The following is a 19,554-nucleotide window of genomic DNA, read 5'->3' as shown; positions in this document are numbered from 1 at the left end:
TTCGTTACAGATCGGCCCCTAGCCCCTCCCACCACTGTGCAACAGCAGGACCTGTCCCCTCCCACCACCAGTCAACAGCAGCCACTGGCCCCTCCCACCACCAGTCAACAGCAGCCACTAGCCCCTCCCACCACCAGTCAACAGCAGCCACTGGCCCCTCCCACCACCAGTCAACAGCAGCCACTGTCCCCTCCCACCACCAGTCAACAGCAGCCACTGTCCCCTCCCACCACCAGTCAACAGCAGCCACTGTCCCCTCTCACCACCAGTCAACAGCAGCCACTGTCCCCTCCCACCGCTACCTGTTCAACTATTTGGTCAAGCCCAGAAGATATCAGTCCATTTCCAAAGGCGGGCCCAAGGAAACTGGTCCAGCATAGGAGAAAACGCACAAGTGCTGTACTAACAGATACTCCCGTGAAAGCCCAAATTGAAAATGAGAAAAGGTCTGCTGCTGCTAGGAAGAAAATTGTTGTGACCAAAGATGCTCCTCAGCTGTCAAAAAGAAAAGCACCTCTTAAAAAGAAGGCAGCCAAGAAGCTAAAGCTAGAAGAGGAGTCTGAGGAGGAGGAATGCTTCTGCCTGGTCTGCATTGAGCCATACAGCAATAGCAAGTCCAGGGAAGTATGGCTCAGATGTGTTCGCTGCCAAATGTGGGCCCACAAAGGTTGTACCGCTGGCAATCCATCGGCATACATCTGTCACAACTGTGATTCTTGTGACTCTGAATGAAGCACAGTCTGTCCTGCGCAGGGTTTCCTACTTTAGTTCAGTAGATTGTTGAGAATATTGTCTTGTAAACCTTTTAAGACTGTTGGTCTGCTTGTTTTTGTTTACTGTTATAACTTACATAATGAATAGCAAGTCCAGGGAAGTGTGGCTCAGATGTGTTCGCTGCCAAATGTGGGCCCACAAAGACTGTACCCCTGGCAATCCAGGGGCATACATTTGTCACAACTGTGATTCTTGTGACTGAATGAAGCACAGCCTGCTAGTTTAGTTCAGTAGGTTGTTGAGAATATTGTATTGTAAACCTTTTAAGACTGTTGGTCTGTTTGTTTTTGTTTGCTGTTAGGCAACTTACATGCTAATAAAGAGGTTTTAGCACTGAAAATGATTTAATTTTATTTCTCAACACAGTAGACAATTCAAGTAACTGATCACCTCCTTTAATCCCATTGTTTAAACATAAGGGGCATTGATGACAACTATCATAGGGGTGGTATTCATATTAAAACTTATTTGCAGTTTCTAGCTTAAAAAACGAAAAAGTTACACATTTTTTAACATCCCTTTTTATCACTGAAATCCCATTGAAACTCTATAGGGACAACCAACCCCATACCCTGTGACAACCAACCCCGTGATGGGGTTGATTGTCACATTGTGTCAGAGTGTCTTTGATGGTTAATTGCTCCCTGTTACAATACATTCTAAAAGTAAAAATGATACACATTTAAAGCCAAGACCCCAAGCTTTCATTTCGCTGAAAGAGTTTTTGAAGATGAGCAATTCATGCATGAGTAAAAATTGTGACAACCAACCCCGGTCTCCCTACCTGTGCGTACCGTCTCATACCATCTGAAAAAGTCACTCTTTTCATCAGTTGTCATGCGCTCAATCCCATAACAGTGTGCTGGCGGGTAAGGTCCGATATAACTCAGATTGGCCTCAGAGCTGAAACCGTGAGGGAAGTACCCCTTGATTTTATCTTCAAATCCCAAAGCTTTTAGCATTGCTGCTAAACGCATAGAGAGATAAGACAGTGAGTCTATGTACTTTTGTCCGAAATCCTGGTCAGTAAAAGAGATCACTTTACTTCCTTGCATTATCAAAGAGGGTTTTAGCCCCTGCTCAATCATTGCATTGATAATGAGATAGCTGTCAAAACCCTTAGCATTGTGAGCGATGAAGGTTGCATTTTTTAATTTGGGGGACCTAAAATGTGCCAGAAACTGCAGTGCACAGTCGGCACCTTCAGCGACCCAAATTTTGCCTGCAAGGGTTTTTGTACACACCAGGAAGGGGACATGTGTACCTTCTGCCCCCGTCATTGTCTCAAAATCATAAAACACAATGTTGTCATTGTGTTCTGTCTCTTTGGGTAACACTCCGATGTAACACAGATGTTTTTCACACTCTCCTGTAGAAGCAGAGGGTAATTTCTCGCCGCATGATTTACATTTATTCACCACACACTTGTGTGTTTTATCTGCACTACTCTTGGCGGTGTAGTAAGAAAGTCGGCAATCTACACACTTTTTGTGTAAATCGCAGTTACTGGCAATGTCTGATGCTCTCTGTGTCTGTTTTTTATGTCGAGAGTGGCAGCCAGCCGTACGGCACGTTTTGTTACAATCTTTACAAAAGATGGGTTTAAACTCTTCCCGAGTACATGAGGGGTCAAGGCAGACAAAACAATGACCAGTACAGGTGTGTGTCCACTTTGAGCTGTAGCCTGTGTAACAATGTTCGCAGACTTATGGAGAGCCTAAAAACCCCTTCAAGTTTTTAACCCCATAATAATGGTTTTTGAAGAGGAACAAAAACACAGTTTTGTCTCGTTTGGGGCCGTCTGTCTGGAATTTACAGTGGGCACGATCATCGTCGCCTCTGTAAAACACCACAATCTTGCATTTCAAACTCTCTTTGAATTTATCAATGTCGTTGAATGTCACAGCTGTCTTATCTGTCAAACCCACCCTCCTCTGAATCTGTATACCGCGTTCATAAACTTCGCTATCAGTGATGTTGTTATGCAACAACATGGCTAAATTAATAGCAAAACACAGCTGGTTGGAAGGGTTCTGAACAACGTAAAGAAACCTCTTATTTTTTCTGACAATTTCACCGTCCAACATTTTACTAGCCAATCGTTTCTCACCACCGCCACGGGGTGATTGAACAATTTGCACCACAAGCTCAAGATTGCTGTCTGCCATTACCTCCAAATTTGAATGCACTGCATTGAACAGGGCATCCTCAAAATCATTCAGATTATTAACACCATGGGCATTTAAAATGGCTGACACGTTAGCCTGTAGCTGTTCACCTTGCAGTTCAATCTGTACAAGATCTTCCCTCTCTGCCCGTGCAAAAGCCTCATGTAGCATAGCATGTACATTGCTCATCAGAACCCTATAATAGGCCGCAAAGTCTACGCCAGCGTTAGGAGGAGTTAGGACTAGAGTCTGACGCAGTTCTGTGTTATTGAATACAGGTCGAGAGAAAACACATGTTGAGGCATTTCGGCTGGCGCCTCCACCATGTTGTAGCGAGGGGACTGGTGATTCAGAGTCACTCGGAATGTCATTCTGATCAACATGTCCACCACTTTGCATGGAGGAAACTGGTGATTCTGAGTCACTCGGAGTGTCATTAACATATACACCATTTTGGACTGTGTAGACTGATGATTCCGAGTCACTCAGAGTGTCACTAATATATCCACCATCTTGCACAGTGGAAACTGGTAATACGGCATTGGCTGAAGCTTTGCTATTCAGTCCATTCAGACAGAGTACATCGTCTGGGAGCTGATTTAGAAGCCCCCGGTTCTGGTAAGAGTCTAGTGCCCATTCCAGAGCGTCATCTAATGCTGGAGAGGTTGAGTTTGTTTCAGAGGAGGGGGAATGTACGCATGCAACTGTTTCTTCGTCATTTGATTCACTGATACTGCCTGAACACAGAGGAGAAGACATGTCTCCAAAAGTGTATTCCTCCTCACTGCTTAACTCATGCATGTTTCGCATATCCTCAAGAAAAGACAGTTCTCTAGCTGTGTGGGGTTCTGCTTCTGAGGGGCTAGGAGATTCGTTTTCAGCTGAGCCTGCTATTTCACTGATATTGCCCGACCCCCGAGGAAATGACAGGTCTTCAAGCCTGTAATCCTCATCACTGTTTAGCCCACTTATGTTATGTATATCCCGAAGAAAAGACCTGTCTACATCTGTTAAATAATCCATGTTTGACCATTTATGAAATCATTCCCCCTCAAACAAAAAAAAACAAACAAAAAAAAAAACCCAAAGATAAATCAAAAATAGATGGGGCACCACTGAAGAAACATTTCACACCGCTTCTACATTTATGGACATAAAGCCAACATACCATTCGGATACATCATTAGCAGTTTACATGAGACCCGTCCAGCTTATTCAGTTGGTGTGACCGAAAAGTTGACCTCAACAGCAGCAGGGGTCCTCTTGATAATAGGGGATAGCTCTATAGAGAAAAAAGAGAGAGAATAAAAAAAAGAAAAAAAAAAGAGGATAAGTATTTTTGAACACAGGATTATACATTTAACAAACAATTCATTTAGCGCTCATCTTATAAAATAACCATAAAAGGCATTTACCGGTATGATAACTCGTCAGGAGTGTGTCAGGGCATGAGTTCAATATCGACCTGATTCTCAAGCAGATTCTGTGTTGAGGGTCGACCCCCACCTGCTGAAGAGGGGCTGTGTCTGTCCGACTCGCTTGGGATGTGTATGAACCAGTCACAGGTGTTACACACTGAGATCAGACACGAGGGCAGGACGGGTGTGTAAAAAACTCCAGAAAGGAGTCCTCTTGAGGGGTCGCTGCTGGCTGGCTCACGCGGGGAATTCAACGCCTTTTAATAGAAATGAGTAAGTATATTAAAAACATTATTTTGGATACTTTACTCGTAAATTTAAAAAAAAAGCCAGTAAATACAACAACATCCAAGCCAAGCAACATTAAATAATTACATGCTATTATAAAAATAAAAAGTACTTACCAGTGTTTTTCTTCCAAAAGATCAGATCTGGGGTCAGGAAAAAAGCACACAGATGATCTGCTACGGTCACTCACTGCATGACCTCTCTGGTGAATCTGTAACCCTTTATAAAAACCCCAGCTGAACTAGCTAGGTTTATGGCTCTAAAAACCCACCAATCGGATTATTCCTAGTTGTTTAACAAATTAGCATCACATTTGTTTTTTATGACAGAGAAAATACTGTTTAGGCTTATTCATATATATATATGAATATGTGTATGTACATATTTGAAAATATGTACATACACATTACAAACATGTAGATAGTAGACAAAACAAAAAAAATGAATTTCCCAGCCTTTCTGTGTTCTGATCAGCTCTGAATCAGCATATTTTGGTCTGGATATATTGACACCCCCGAGTCTCCTCTCAAAAACCCCCTCCTACCTGCTTTTTCTATACTTTTAAAGCCTCAGCCGACTGCAGGACCTTGAGTGTTAAGAGACAGGAGTCTTCATCTCCATGTGAAGACATCCGTGACTGATTCACACACGCACCTAGGAAGGCAAAAGGTGCTTTCTTTGTTCTGATCGGCCCCAATCTGCATACTCTGTCTGAATAAATTGAGAGTTACTTTTGACTCTAACAGTGTTCCACTGGAGTCATAGTTTTCTGAACTTATTTCTTAGCAGCAATTCGGTTTTCTTTTTAATGGTCTAGGCGAATTTTGGCTTTTTTTTTTTTTTTTCTCTTGCCAAGATACTTTTAGACACACTTTGAGGTATGCAAAACCTTACAACTAGAACACTGATGGCTGGCTTACGCTGCAAACTTCATCGCCTTTTAACAAGAGAGTAAGTATATAAAACGTTATATTTGTATATTTTACACATCAGCAGAAACAGAGAGAGAATAAGAGAGATGGCAGGAAGAGATGGGAGACCCCCCCCCCCCCCAACTCTACAGACACAGGCCATAGAAAAGAGGAAAGTGTGACATTAGGAAGGCAAAAGGTGCTTTCTTTGTTCTGATCAGACCGAATCCGCATACTCTGTCTGAAATACCTGGAGAGTTACTTTTGTTAGAGCTTTCAGAGCTTTCTGAACTTATTTCTTAGCAGCACTGGGCATTTTTGTGTTGTATTGTATACAGTTGAAAGTGCACAGATAAAGAGTCAAGCATGGGCGGTAAAAATGTGTCTCCTCAGGCTCTCTAATACACACACAGTCATCTCTCAAACGAGGTGCCTGCCTGCTTTCCAGGACTTTTTACAGCCTCTGGCCGACTGCAGGGCCATGGGGTGTTAAGACAGGCACCTATAGCTCTGGAGTGAAGGTCTCCACACACACACACACACACACACACACACACACACACACACACACACACACACACACACACACACACACACACACACACACACACACACACACACACACACACACACACACACACACACACACACACACACACACACACACACACACACACACACACACACACACACACACACACACACACACACACACACACACACACACACACACACACACACACACACACACATCCTTGGGAGGACATCAGTGAAGGTCCCCACACCCACACACACACAAACACACACACACACACATCCTTGGGAGGACATCCGTGAAGGTCCCCACACCCACACACAGACAAACACACACACACACAGACACACACACTTGGGGGCAGGCCCACCTGTCACTTTTTATGCATACTAATGTGATTGAAACATTTTTTATGATACACCATAAGGCGCAACAGTGGGGGCTTTTCACACCTGTGAATACACATCAACCCCCTCCTATCGACGGATCTCACACCTACTTGGGATATCACACCTACTTGAGATCTCACACCTCAATCAAAGGGGAGGCGGGACTTAGCTCATTTGCATAATGGGGGTGGTGTGACCTGTCACTTTTTTATGCATACTAATGAGACGAAAGCGGGATGAATATTACTACTGGCGGTATATTCATAAAGTGTATTGATAATTTGTATGTTAAAGATCTGAAGAAAATGGTGCTGCTAACACGAGAATAACTTTGTTGCATTGGTTGACATCAACACAATGATGTCACTAGTACAACTCCAGCTAGTAGAATATTAAAGTCTCTGCAGAGCACGAGACATGGCCAAAAACACTGAGACCAAATGACCTTTGACCCTGACTGACAGTGTGACTTGAGAAAAGCACTATCAATGACTGACTCTGGGGCTGACCGAACTTGACTTTAAAACCTGACAGTGTGAGTGTGAATGGAATGCCGGCATGTGAACGGTGTAACTGCATGATTCTAAAACAATAACTAACCAAGCATGTTTTTAGACTAACACATTATTCTGGAGCTCCAAGGGAAACGAGAGGTTTCCTAAAAAATGTTGACATGTTTCTAATATTGATTGAGTTACAACAGGTAGTAACACAGATGCAGAATCAGTGGCCAAGGGGCTACTGAGAGAGGTAATTCCAGAATGAGAATGAGAAGGTGAACTGTGATAATGAAAACAATTTTGTAATATTTCAACAGGTATTAAAGTAACTGAGGTTTCAAATGTAGAAAGAACATATTACAGTTAAGTTAAAACATAGTAATGTAATGAGATATAATTTAATTTAGACAACATCTTGTAACTAGCCTGGTAAAGAAGCAAAAGCCATAGACTTTTTGGTTTAGATCATTATTGGGATGTAAATTTAATTTAAATTCATAATAGAAAGACATTTGATGACAGTATGTTGGATTTCTGTATTCATTTTTCAGCTTGATAATATCTAAGCACTGACAGGTAGAAGCAGTATCACCAGGAAATGATTCACTTTGTCAGTATCATGATTTTTAGTTGTTTTTAATCCATAACATTAGTGTGTTTCTTTACAAGAGACATTAGCAGTTCATATTATATTTTGATTTTAAATAGGATCTCAAGGATTTCATTTATAATAACACAGATGCTTGTCAGAAATTCAGAGCTATTGAGATATGTTATTTAGTTCACCTGAAGATGTTGGGGTTTATTTTGTTGACACAGGCCAAGTATTAGATTTCTGAAGCGGCCTACCAGTGGTGGGTCAAACACCTGAGGGCCCAGAAGCCCTGAGCGTAGACTTGAGGGGTGGGTATCAGATTTCTCCACACAGGTTGCTGACGCCAAAAGGGGGACCCGAGGAGCAGGAAGCCGACACAACGGAGTTTGTCTGGCTGAAGGTGGCTCAACCCCAGGTTCTCCGGCCTCTACAGAGTGACCCAGAGGATATCTAATGCCGTCCGCCGAGGAGCAAAGGGGGACATCTGGTACTACTGGAGCCAGTGTGCGGCGAGGAAATCACCGGCTAGGACCCAGACACATCAGGACGGACCTGGCTATCATCAACGAGGACATCCCTACAGCAGACGACTTGGAAGCTGTCATCAGCGGACTGGAGGAGAAGGACCTCGCGGACATCCCTACAGCAGACGACTCGGAAGCTGGCGTCAGCGGGCTGGGGGACTTCTCGAGGCAGCAGAGGAGTCTACTTCTCTCTGATCAGATTAATCAGTTCCACCTTTGAAGGAAAGGCCGCATCTCCCCCTCCCTATCAGCTGCCCTTGTTGGCGTTTTCCGCTGAGGGGGGTGGGGGGGGGGGGGGGGGCCTGATTATTCAACAACACGCAAGGATGCTGCTTTCTGGCACTCAGGCTCTCACTCTAATAGTTCCTCCACTGACATTGAAAGTTGTGTTCTGTTCCCAAAGGTTTAATGTAGGGGGACAGACACAGTAGCAAAGAATGACAGTAGTTGTGTTTCAAATGTCTTATGTGAGTTGGTCTCGTGGGGTGAGACCAAGAGGGGGAATTGAAGTATTATTTGAATTATTTGAAGGATTAAAGTAACGTGTTATGGCAGGAAAGTTCATTCTGGTATATTCATTTTAATGTCACCTTATATAGAATGTGTGTTAAACTTGTGATTTCTGCATTGACTGACTTCTGCCTAGCAGATACCAAGAACAGGCCCCTAGGGTCTCTCTGTTAATTATCAATAGTCCTTGCAATCAACAGGGGAATTCCCGGATACATTTTCAGATATAAGGCAGTTAAAGTCTTGTAGAATTAATGATTGATCTCCTACAGACCCCAAAAGAGGCCTTGAGACTTGGGTCACCCAGCAGTAAATGAGATAAAGGTCCTTTTGAGCTTATCAATAAAATGTATTCATTCCTAGTAAGCTGACTTTGGGGTGAAGGGAAGTTCAGGCAAGCCATTAAGCGATAAGAACAATTAACTTCTGTTAAAGATACATGATAGAATGTGTGTGTTGAAGATGTTTAGGGGGAATGAGTATGTTTCCTGTCAAAGAGTCCTCTGTCATGACTCCAAATCATTGATTGGGGGATCTGCCTAAGAGCAGAGGGACAGAAACACACACACACACACGCGCACAGAAGCAACATGGAATCAACAAACTGACATACTACCTGGGATCCCGCCCAGAAGGGAAACCGACCAATGGAACACTGCCAACTCACTGTCTAGCTCGCTCAGAAGTGAACTCTGTGTATAAATGTTGTGATCATTTTGAAGATCGGCGCTCTTATTTTTGACTTGCCGTTCCTGAGACGTGTCTCACACGGTGGTAGAACCTGAGCCCGGAGTACTCTGCAGAGTGCTTCGTGATTAGGTGAAGTATTTGTATGATTTTGCCATTAATGCAGATTATTGTTTAACCCTTATCCTGGCTGCTTTGAATTTTTCCTTCTTTTGAGAACCCGCTCATATAGGAACGGCGCGGAGCAGAGATTCTGCCCCAACAAAAGCAACCAGTACGGTAATAGCCTTTCAGTTCCCCCCAACAATTTGTATTGAATTAAATCAACATGGAACCAGTAATCACTAACTTTGTTTCCCCCGGCCCCTTATTGGAGAACACCCAGCTAGTAACCTAGCAACCAAGCTTCAGCTTGCGGCAGTCAGCAACTGATGCATTTTCGAATCTACTTACAAATTAATATGGGGAAGTGTCAGTTCAACCGTATTTGGTTGGAAAACATCTAATTTAGTGCTTGGTTGAAACCAGTGGAGGGGAACGTGTTTGAAGCCCGCCGCACCATTTGCAAAATAAATAAGCGTTTGTTTTGCTAATGTAGCGTTAGCTAGTGGAGCGTTAGCTAGTGCAGCAGCTCCCGCAACAACACCGGGGGACCTCCGGGCGACGTTTGGGTCAAAGTCAACCCTAAAAGCGGAGGTGCTGTAGACGCTAAATACCGTAGCTAAACACCAATCATACAACAGCAACGATGAAATAGTGTAGCCAATTTAATTTAAGGGGTAATTTCTCAAAATGTTCCCCGTGTGGTATATTCACCATTACAATAGCCCCACCTAAAATAATTTCCAGCAGCCGCCACTGGCAGTAATTAATATATTGTAGCCTACTGCTTTGGCACTAACGGTTGATAACCGTTTATGAAAATAAAACCAATTGAACTGTACTGAAATAAAGACAAATGTTATAATTGTCTTGGGCTCCTGCTCTGTTTTTAAAGCCTTTGTAAATTATCCATGCTATTTTCTATTTAGAACGAAGACTTCAGAATCTTAAAATCCCTTGACGTTTGTATGCAATTCTGCTAAATTCAACTCTGGAATGAAGTAAATATTAATATGTTTGCATGACATTAGTTATTTATATTGTGCCATCACTTAATTATACGTTTAATACATTTAAGTCAAGCTAAGGTACATGTGATGGTAGCTAGTTAGTACTCTTACCTGTGAGGCCTCCTCCAAACAGCATAATAACCAGACTGTATCATTAAAACTAAGTACCGGTTCTAGATCCTTGACTTTAGACAAACAATTCAACATGTATTTAAAGAGCAATCTTTATTTGAAGGTGCCTCTTAACCTGATATATTAGTTATACAGTAATAGTATTGACAATCTAAAAAAACTGAGCAACTCAACTGTCAACTTTATATTTCTTATTGTCTAAAGCATTTATTATTTGCGTATTATTTTTTCCCCTTATATTCAGTGTGGACGGATTGAGACAGCGTGGTATCCATAGAGCTGCAGAGACTTCAGGGAGAAACCTCTGTGTGATGGACGTCCTGTCTGTTGGTTTGGAGAGGACTGAGGGTCTTTCATCAGCGAGGAGGTTCATGCCTGATGGAGGAGCCCATGCTGGGCAAAGCTGATACCAACTGCACAGGCCTAGTCTGTCACGTTATTTGACTAAATGTGTTTACTTATACACTTAATAGGCTTTACACCTTCTGTCCATATGCGCTTTTTATTTAAAAGAGCAACTTCCAGGTTAAAGACACCTGTGAATAAATGTGTAGGCAAATGATGAATACACTAGATTTTCAAAAAGATATACAGAAATATACACTACAGTGACATCTGGCGTCGTTTTTGTAAGAAATGTTCACTTCCGCATAAAAAACCCTCGGTACGTGACCTCCCGCGTGTGACGTAACACGGGGGACACAAGGGGGAGAGCGGCAGGTGTAACGTATTAATAAACATGGATCCCAATGCTAGTTTCGACACAGAAGACACAGAAGAAGTTGAACATGAATATTCGAATGCATATGACGGACCACAACCTTATAATTATGAGCCTGCTAGGCGTCCAAGAGACCAGGAGCAGCAAAGGATTAGAAGAAATAACGTCCATCGGAGAGAAATTAAGCTGTGGTGTGAGGAGAACCAGTGGAGAACTGGGCAGCTATCTTGGTGAGTGACCGGCGTTAGCTACAGAATGTTAGCTAACGTCACATCACAACATTGTAAAGTTAGCTATCATATATCAGGCTATAACTAAAGCAGCATTGATAATATAGTAACGTTACTGGCAGGACTGTTGATACTGATCCATAACAGAAATGAATGCGCAAGTATCAGCCGTATCTCGCGTTACCTAATGCAACTCCACACTACGGTGCTGTGTACCGGAGGAGAGACGCGAGATACGGCTGATACTTGACGATCTGGCGGAGAAAGGTTGTGGAGCCTCCGTTGATATGCCGTTGTAAATGGCTTGATGGAAAGCAGGTGTGTAGTTGGGGAGGGTGCACAGCTGATTGCAGCAGGTGAGTGGAGGTTGAGCCGGGAGCCGGGAGTGACAGCCACCACGCACACACAAACAACACAGACAGGGGGAAACAAACAAACACAAAGAAGACGGCTGAAGCAGTACAGCCACCACAGCGTTACCTAATGCAACTCCACACTAGTCTTACGGTGCCGTGTACCGGAGGGGAGAGAGATAGAGCAGCGAAGGGAGGGGGGAGAGAGAAGTAATACGGTTTACTGATAAAGCTGTGGAGAGTATGTGCTGCAGGGAGGTGGATGCACAACGCACCCAGGAACGAACGCTAGCTCCGGTCCTTTTTACTGTGGTCTCGATGTCCTGACAGGCTGGTATTTGTGCAACCTGCACAAACACAATACTGTACCATGATTACAAATGGTGAAATACAATGTAAAACTACCGAAAAATACCAGCTCACTAAAACACAACCGCTCTACTCAACGGAACTCTACTATACCCGCAGTCAGAGAGCGGAGATGTGTCCCCTGTGTGATGTAATATGACGCGTTTGACGTATGACCTTAAAAAAAAGCCGTTTTTAAGAGCAGAGCTCAAAATTGCTCCTTTCCCTCTGAATTCCTGCCCTTATGTCTCGTAAAACATATAAAATCCTGCATTCAGCTTTTTAATTGTAATTTTCAAGCAAGTTTAAGCATAAATGTAGAAAAAATAAAAACCTGCAAGATGCTCTTTAAAACATTTTTGATTAACTTTTGGTTCACATTTCAATAAATTGTATTTGTATTTGCACTCCTTTCGTCCATTATTCTTACTGAAAATAGATTACACATTCACATCTGACTGAAGATTGGCCCCATTTATTTGTGACGTTGCAAACTCTGCGGTACAAGGCACAAGTGTTGTGAAGCTCATAAAGTGAGGCAAATAGAAATAATCAGCTGATGGAGTGTAGATGTGGAAATAGATGCATCCGATCAGCTGACTATGTTTTTCGCCACACTTTATAAGCCTGACTATAACCACCCCTTCTCAAACAAATGATGGTCCTGATAGACTACAAAAATATTCGGTGTGCAGATCTTTGTTTTCACAATAAAAGTAGTTTCTTAGTGAATGTCCTGTACTGGTCTTAAAATCTCATAAAATCAACTTTTAATTTTCCTCTTGGATGTTCTTCTTGATTCTCAGAGAAAGAGGGGATGTCTTTCAGGCATGTCCTTTCCTAACGAAAATGACAGGAAACATAAAACATATTATTGCAGAACAAGTGTGTTATTTATGAAAGCGTTGTGTTTGTGTGTTTAGGGGCTGTAGATATAATTATTTTGTAATTGTAATCAGATTATGAATGAACAGTATGAAATTCATCAACATTGAAATATATTTTATTATCAAAATAATATTTAACTGTTACAAAACGTAGTGCAACTGTAGAAGCTTGCTCTGTTGTCTCACTGAAAGAATAACTTTTACCACGTTTTTACAGACAATATTGAGAGATAAATAGTAGCAGTTCTCACTATGTGTTAAATATCTTTGCCTTCAATACATTAAATTAGAAAGCTGACAAAATCATATTGCTTGTTAACATCTAAATGTAACTTTTTGCATGGAAAAAACCCTCAACTTCACTGATGTGTAGGTGATCTAGTATTGTTTCATGGAATGTATATCAGTGTATTAAATTCAATACTTCATTCATTTAAACCAATATCTTTCTTGATTCTTTGTACAGTATGAAAAAATAGTATGTGTACCTGAGCTGAAGTTCACTGCTGTGAGGAGTCCAGTTCTGTCTCTCACTCTTTGGTCCAGCCTGTCTGCATCACCTAGACAAACATATATTTAAAGTACCATGTGTACAAACAATATAACTGATTATCTTCTGTTGAACATGTTGGATTGTGTATTGTCCGAGTCAGGGTCCTTTTTATTTTACTGTAACTTTGGAAGTTGTGTTAGCAATGCTTACTGTTTATTTGATACCCATTTGGTAACGCAATTAATAAAAACAACAAGGTTTGGGTTTGTTCTTCAGATATGACTGACGTTAACGAGTAAGCTCAATAATGAACTCCAGCTCAACCAACCATATTGTAATATCTAAGTAATCATCTTGAAATATGACATTAATAATTGAAATATACACACATCTTATTGTGAGGTTGATTTCACATACACTACTTCGACGTTAGCTAAATAGAAAATAGCATGGATAATTTACAAAGGCTTTAAAAACAACACCGTTAGTGCCAAAGCAGTAGGCTATAATATATTAATTACTGCTGTAGACTAAAACCACTACTTGTTTAGCTAGCATAAACTCAACAAAGCTAGCGTTAGCTGGCTAACTGACGTTATTTTGCCGCTAAACTGCACAATATAAAACAGTGGTCTTCAAAGGGGATTTAATCCTCAATCACAATAATATTCAAAGTAATACTGGGCAAGTAATGGGCAAAACTTACCGTTGATTGACGCGCCATGTCAGCGGACTGGTAGCGACACAAACGTTAGCCCCGCAGTCAAGCCTCGTCGTTCTGATAGCTCCGCCCCTTCGCTCCAACCCCCCTCCCTCCCCCCACATCTACAGCTGATCTACAGGTGAAAATTACTTTTGCGACACATTTATCGCAAGAAGTGTAGCAAAAGTCAAGACCGCAGATTCGTCGATTTATACTGCCACAGAGCAGATTCGTCAAGTTGTAATGACTGATTTGAGAGGTTGTAATAACCAAGTTGCAGTTGTAATGCAAAATATATTTAAAAAATATGTATTTTTCTGCAAGTGAACGTTTCATCACTAAGTTCATTTTTCTTCTTCTGTGACTTCAAATTTGGTTCACAGTTACGTGGATATTTTATACAAGTGTACATTTGGTTCACAGTTACGTGGATATTTTATACAAGTGTAAATGTATAAATGTAAATGTGTAAATGTAACAAGCTCAGATTTTTTTTCTGCAAGTGCTCACATCAGGTTTTACACGCGCTCGCATTTTGCACCATGTCTACCTTCATAGGGCATGTTGAGAGCTGTACATACACAAAAGGGGAGTTAGTCGGTTCCGTAAGAGCCAGCATGCGGGACCGGGATTCTGGGATTTGTAGTCTTTCTATGTGTATTTTTCATAGTCTTATATTTCAACAGTTTTACGACAAACTGACTTTTTTGACATGGAAATTATTATTAAGATTGAGAAACATCATATCTGTAATTCGTGGCACAATTCAAACGGGATCGAAAGATAATCTTTCTCTCTCCATTGACTTCAATACAAACTTTTTCCGAAATAAGGTCCCATGAGTCCCACCTGAAGAGGAGGGACTTCGCCTCTCTATATAAATAAAAAGGTTGTGTTCGAAAACAATTCACTCACAGACTCATAATCATGAAGGTGGAATCTGCATAATAATATGTATTGCATCCATGGGTAGAAACATGTTTTTTTCTGCTGTAAAATTGGGCATTTTAACATGGTGGTCTATGGAAATTGCTCCTTTCTGTGTATGGCACTTCCGTATTGGCGTCCCAGCTCTTCCCCGGAGTTTGCCGCTTGATATAGGGCAGCAAATTGGTCAGAACGATCAGAACCAGCCCTGGTGTCATCCCCACAGCACCCCCCATTTGAAACATGTTCCCACGGCTATGGGCCCTTCTCACTTCGGTTAAATGGATTCCTTGCGTCCCTCACTTGCATCGTTTCCCTGTGACTAGTCCCTCCCACCAGGGAAGCATGGAGAGAGCAAGGAAACCACGAGAAGCAGGGAAATGAGTTTTAAGAGCAATTGGACGTCCTTTCCTCCGGAGCGTCACGCGAAGCGACGTCCGTTTGTGATGACGCTGCACAGCTGATCGTCTGACTGCAGCCAGCTCTGTCCCCGTTATTTCCACACACAGCCCCGCCTCTGTTAGTACACATTTACTGACACAAACATTTGTATCATCTGTTGTAGACCCAAATAAATAAAATAAAATAAGAACTAATTCTCAAAAAAGATAAATGCCATTCTTAAAATGTATAAACGAACAATAGTTTGATTAATATTGATTAGAGTGCACAAAATAAATAAAATAATTGAGAGAAGAAAAAGAGATATGTTATCTATCAAAACCCAGTTAGATTAACATTCATTGGATTGCACACTTTGTTTTTTTGTTTGGATATGTAGCAAATTAACATTTTAAATTCCACTTAATGACTGACTGAATGGAAATGACAATAAATGAAAATGTAAAACGAAAAAAGCGATCATGAAAATGTTTCCCAAAAATGAATAAAATGATTTTTGACCACTTTGTTGTTCAGATATATCACATATTTGTAACTAAATGATACATTAATTGAAATCGGTCTCACCGGAAGTTGATTTGTCTGCGCCATCTTGAGTAGCGTCCCAATGGCCTTATTTTTGTCGGAGGACCGAGGAGCGAGGAGCGAGGAGCGAATAGCGAGGAGCGAGGAGTGAGGAGCGATAATGGAGGAGCTATAATCGAGGAACCACCAGACCATCCTCCGATGAAATCCTCAGACACTCGCCCCGCCCCCTTACTGTGTATCGCTCACTGATTGGACGATGCAGTGCATGCACTGATGTGATGCTTCTTGACATGAGAGCAGTTTCCCAGCGGAGTGAAGAAAATACATGAACCTCACAGGAGTCACTCCTCAGTTTATACCGTCTTTTGTGTCAATTAATGTATCATTTAGTTACAAATATGTGATATATCTGAACAACACAGTGGTCAAAAATCATTTTATTCATTTTTTGGAAACATTTTCATGATCGCTTTTTTCGTTTTACATTTTAATTTATTGTCATTTCCATTCAGTCAGTCATTAAGTGCTATTTAAAATGTTAATTTGCTACATATCCAAACAAACAAACAAACAAACAAACAAACAAAGTGTGTAATCCAATGAATGTTAATCTAACTGGGTTTTGATAGATAACATATCTCTTTTTCTTCTCTCAATTATTTTATTTATTTTGTGCACTCAATAACAATCAAACTATTTTTCGTTTATACATTTTAAGAATGGCGTTTACCTTTTTTGAGAATTAGTTCTTATTTTATTTTTATTTATTTAGGTTAAGAGATGAAACAAATGTTTGTATCAGTAAATGTGTACTAACAGAGGCGGGGGTGTGTGTGAAAATAACGGGGACAGAGCTGGCTGCTGTCAGACGATCAGCTGTGCAGCGTCATCACAAACGGACGTCGCTTCACGACGCTCCGGAGGAAAGGACGTCCCATTGCTCTTAAAACTAATTTCCCTGCTTCTCGTGGTTTCCTTGCGTCCCTCCATGCTTCCCTGGTGGGAGGGACTAGTCACAGGGAAACGACGCAAGTGAGGGACGCAAGGAATCCATTTAACCGAAGTGAGAAAGGCCCCCGGTGTCAGTACCATATCTGCTCGGGGTACAATATCTGCTCGGGTGTATTTCCGTCGCATCCGTCATCCGTCATATCCGTTCTGCCCAATGACGTCACGCGTTGTGATTGGCTGTACGGTAATTTACCCAGGACACCGCCTACTCCAGCCTGCTCCAAATAAGGGCAAAGAGGCGGAGCCGAGGCAGGACCTACTGCCACCGAGCTGAAAGTTCCAGAGCTAGCTGAAGCTACCAAGCTAAGCTAACATGCTCCCCATCTGCACACTGCCGTGGCATTTTAAGTTTCTAAGCTAAGCGGACATGAAACTATTCAGCAAAACTATAAATAATAATCTAAGTTATGGAGTTCTTAGCATAATACTTCAGAATCTTAAAATCCCTTAACGTTTGTATGCAATTGTGCTAAATTCAACACTGGAATCAAGCAAATATTAATATGTTTGCATGACATTAGTTATTTATATTTTGATATCACTTAATTATACATTTAATACATTTAAGTCAAGCTAAGGTACATATGATGGTAGCTAGTTAGTGCTCTTTCCTGTGAGGCCTCCTCCAAACAGCATAATAACCAGACTGTATCATTAAAACTAAGTAACAGTTCTAGATCCTTGACTTTAGACAAACAATTCAAAAGACAACATGTATTTAAAGACCAATCTTTATTTGAATGTGCCTCTTAACCTGATATATTAGTTAGTTTTTTGACCGCTGCATTGCACTGCAGAGAAGAGAAAATGTGTTTATTTAAATGACGAAAACTGTTTCCACATTGTCTGGTAAGATACCTTCATTTGTGTTTTTAACGAAGAGAACGAACAGTGAAGAAATGGAAACGATAACATGGAAATAAATGTACCAAAAACAAACAATATATCTCTGAGTGATGTGTGAGCGCGTCGGCCAGGTGCTAAAACCAAAGAACAGAAAAGAGCTTAAGAAAGGCGGAAAGAAGGCTCTTTTATTCGTCAAAAAACCCAGCTTGATGAGCGCTGGTCCGTGGAAACGTTTGTTTTGAAAACAAGACCTCAGAACTCATAACAGCGTGTCAAACACTCACCTGAGTTTTACTACGGATTCTACTTCCTGGAACGATGGTGTTGTGAAACGTGAATGACTGAAGGCAACAATCACTCATCCTCCAACTACGTATGTAACGCGTCACTGCTGTGGAGCGTTCAAAGACTGTTGGAAACGTCTCAACTCGCGGCAAACTGCACCAAACGCAAGGGAAAACAATGCAAGACAATGAAAGTCCACAAACAATGAAGTACAATTCAAAAGGAATAAACGGGTTGTCTTGAACAAAAATGGCAGATTTGGAAAGCTTGGAAAGTGACATTGACTGTGTGTATATGGAAAGGCTCAAACGACTGAAATCCTCAAGGAGTGCAAAATTGGGTGCATTGACAAGGAAAATAAACGAAATCAGACAATTAATGGAAAATGTCTGCAATGTGGAACTGGTTAAGTCGAAAATGGAAAGTGAGTTTACACAACTACGCATGGAAATGGAACAGTTAGATGATTCTGTTCAAGCTTTAATGTCCACTGAGGAGGAGAAAGAAAGGGATCAGGATGAATGGTACAACCCCAAAGCAGCTGCCTTGTAAGAGTTTGCTCAGTAGGTCTTAAACTGGATCGCTGATGCTCCTGTGTCCAATGTGGTCCAGACAAAAATAAAAGGACATATGAGTGTTGCACCTCAGGACAGTATTTCAAACGTAAAGAGTGTTCATTCACAAAGTTCAAGGAGATCCTCTCGGTCTTCTATCACATCTGCTAAAATAAAGTTGCAAAGTCGAAATGCAGAATTGTTAGCACGAGCTGCTAGGCTGGCTCAGAAGCAAGCACTGGAAAGGGAGGAAGCTGGTTTGAAGGCAAGAAAGGAACAGCTGGAACTTGAAACAGATATTGCAGCAAACACTGCAAAATTAAGTGTAATCAAAGGAATGGAGGATTCTCGTGCAGGCATGTACCAAGCAGGAGACAGAATGAATGAATATTTGGAAAACTCACAGTTTGTGAGTACACCATTAGAGCAAGAAAATGCTAATTTGAATGCTAACAAGCATACACCAAACATCAATAAAACTGCAAATGCCGTTAATAGTGAAACACAATTCATACCCTAACGTCCCGAAAGTTCAACTCCATCCAGCACGTCCTCTAGCACGAGAGAGGGCAATATGAATAACTTAATAATCATCATGGAAAAACAGACCGCAATACAGAAACAATGGTAAAGCAACAGAAACTTTCTTCATTACCCCCGCTCAGCATTCCTACCTTCAACGGAAACCCTTTGGACTATCGGTCCTTCATAAGAGCATTTGAG

The 19,554-nt window shown here is 41.5% G+C and overlaps 1 long non-coding RNA gene across 2 annotated transcripts; it reads right to left on the bottom strand.

The window, feature by feature from the left end:
• Positions 1-328: 328 nt before the first annotated feature.
• Positions 329-18,319, bottom strand: LOC307037388. Of its 2 annotated transcripts, XR_013807665.1 has the most exons (5): positions 18,277-18,319; positions 13,571-13,642; positions 4,765-13,035; positions 4,358-4,617; positions 329-4,224 (listed from the first exon to the last, which is right to left on the bottom strand). It is a non-coding gene; the product is annotated as an uncharacterized lncRNA (long non-coding RNA). The 2 variants fall into 2 exon arrangements; XR_013807664.1 differs by having other exon boundaries at positions 4,358-13,035.
• Positions 18,320-19,554: the final 1,235 nt, after the last annotated feature.

The sequence above is a fragment of the Notothenia rossii genome (genome assembly GCF_949606895.1).
Source record: "Notothenia rossii genome assembly, chromosome: 4".
Taxonomy (NCBI): Eukaryota; Metazoa; Chordata; class Actinopteri; order Perciformes; family Nototheniidae; genus Notothenia; species Notothenia rossii.
This window is presented reverse-complemented; position numbering and strand designations above follow the sequence as displayed.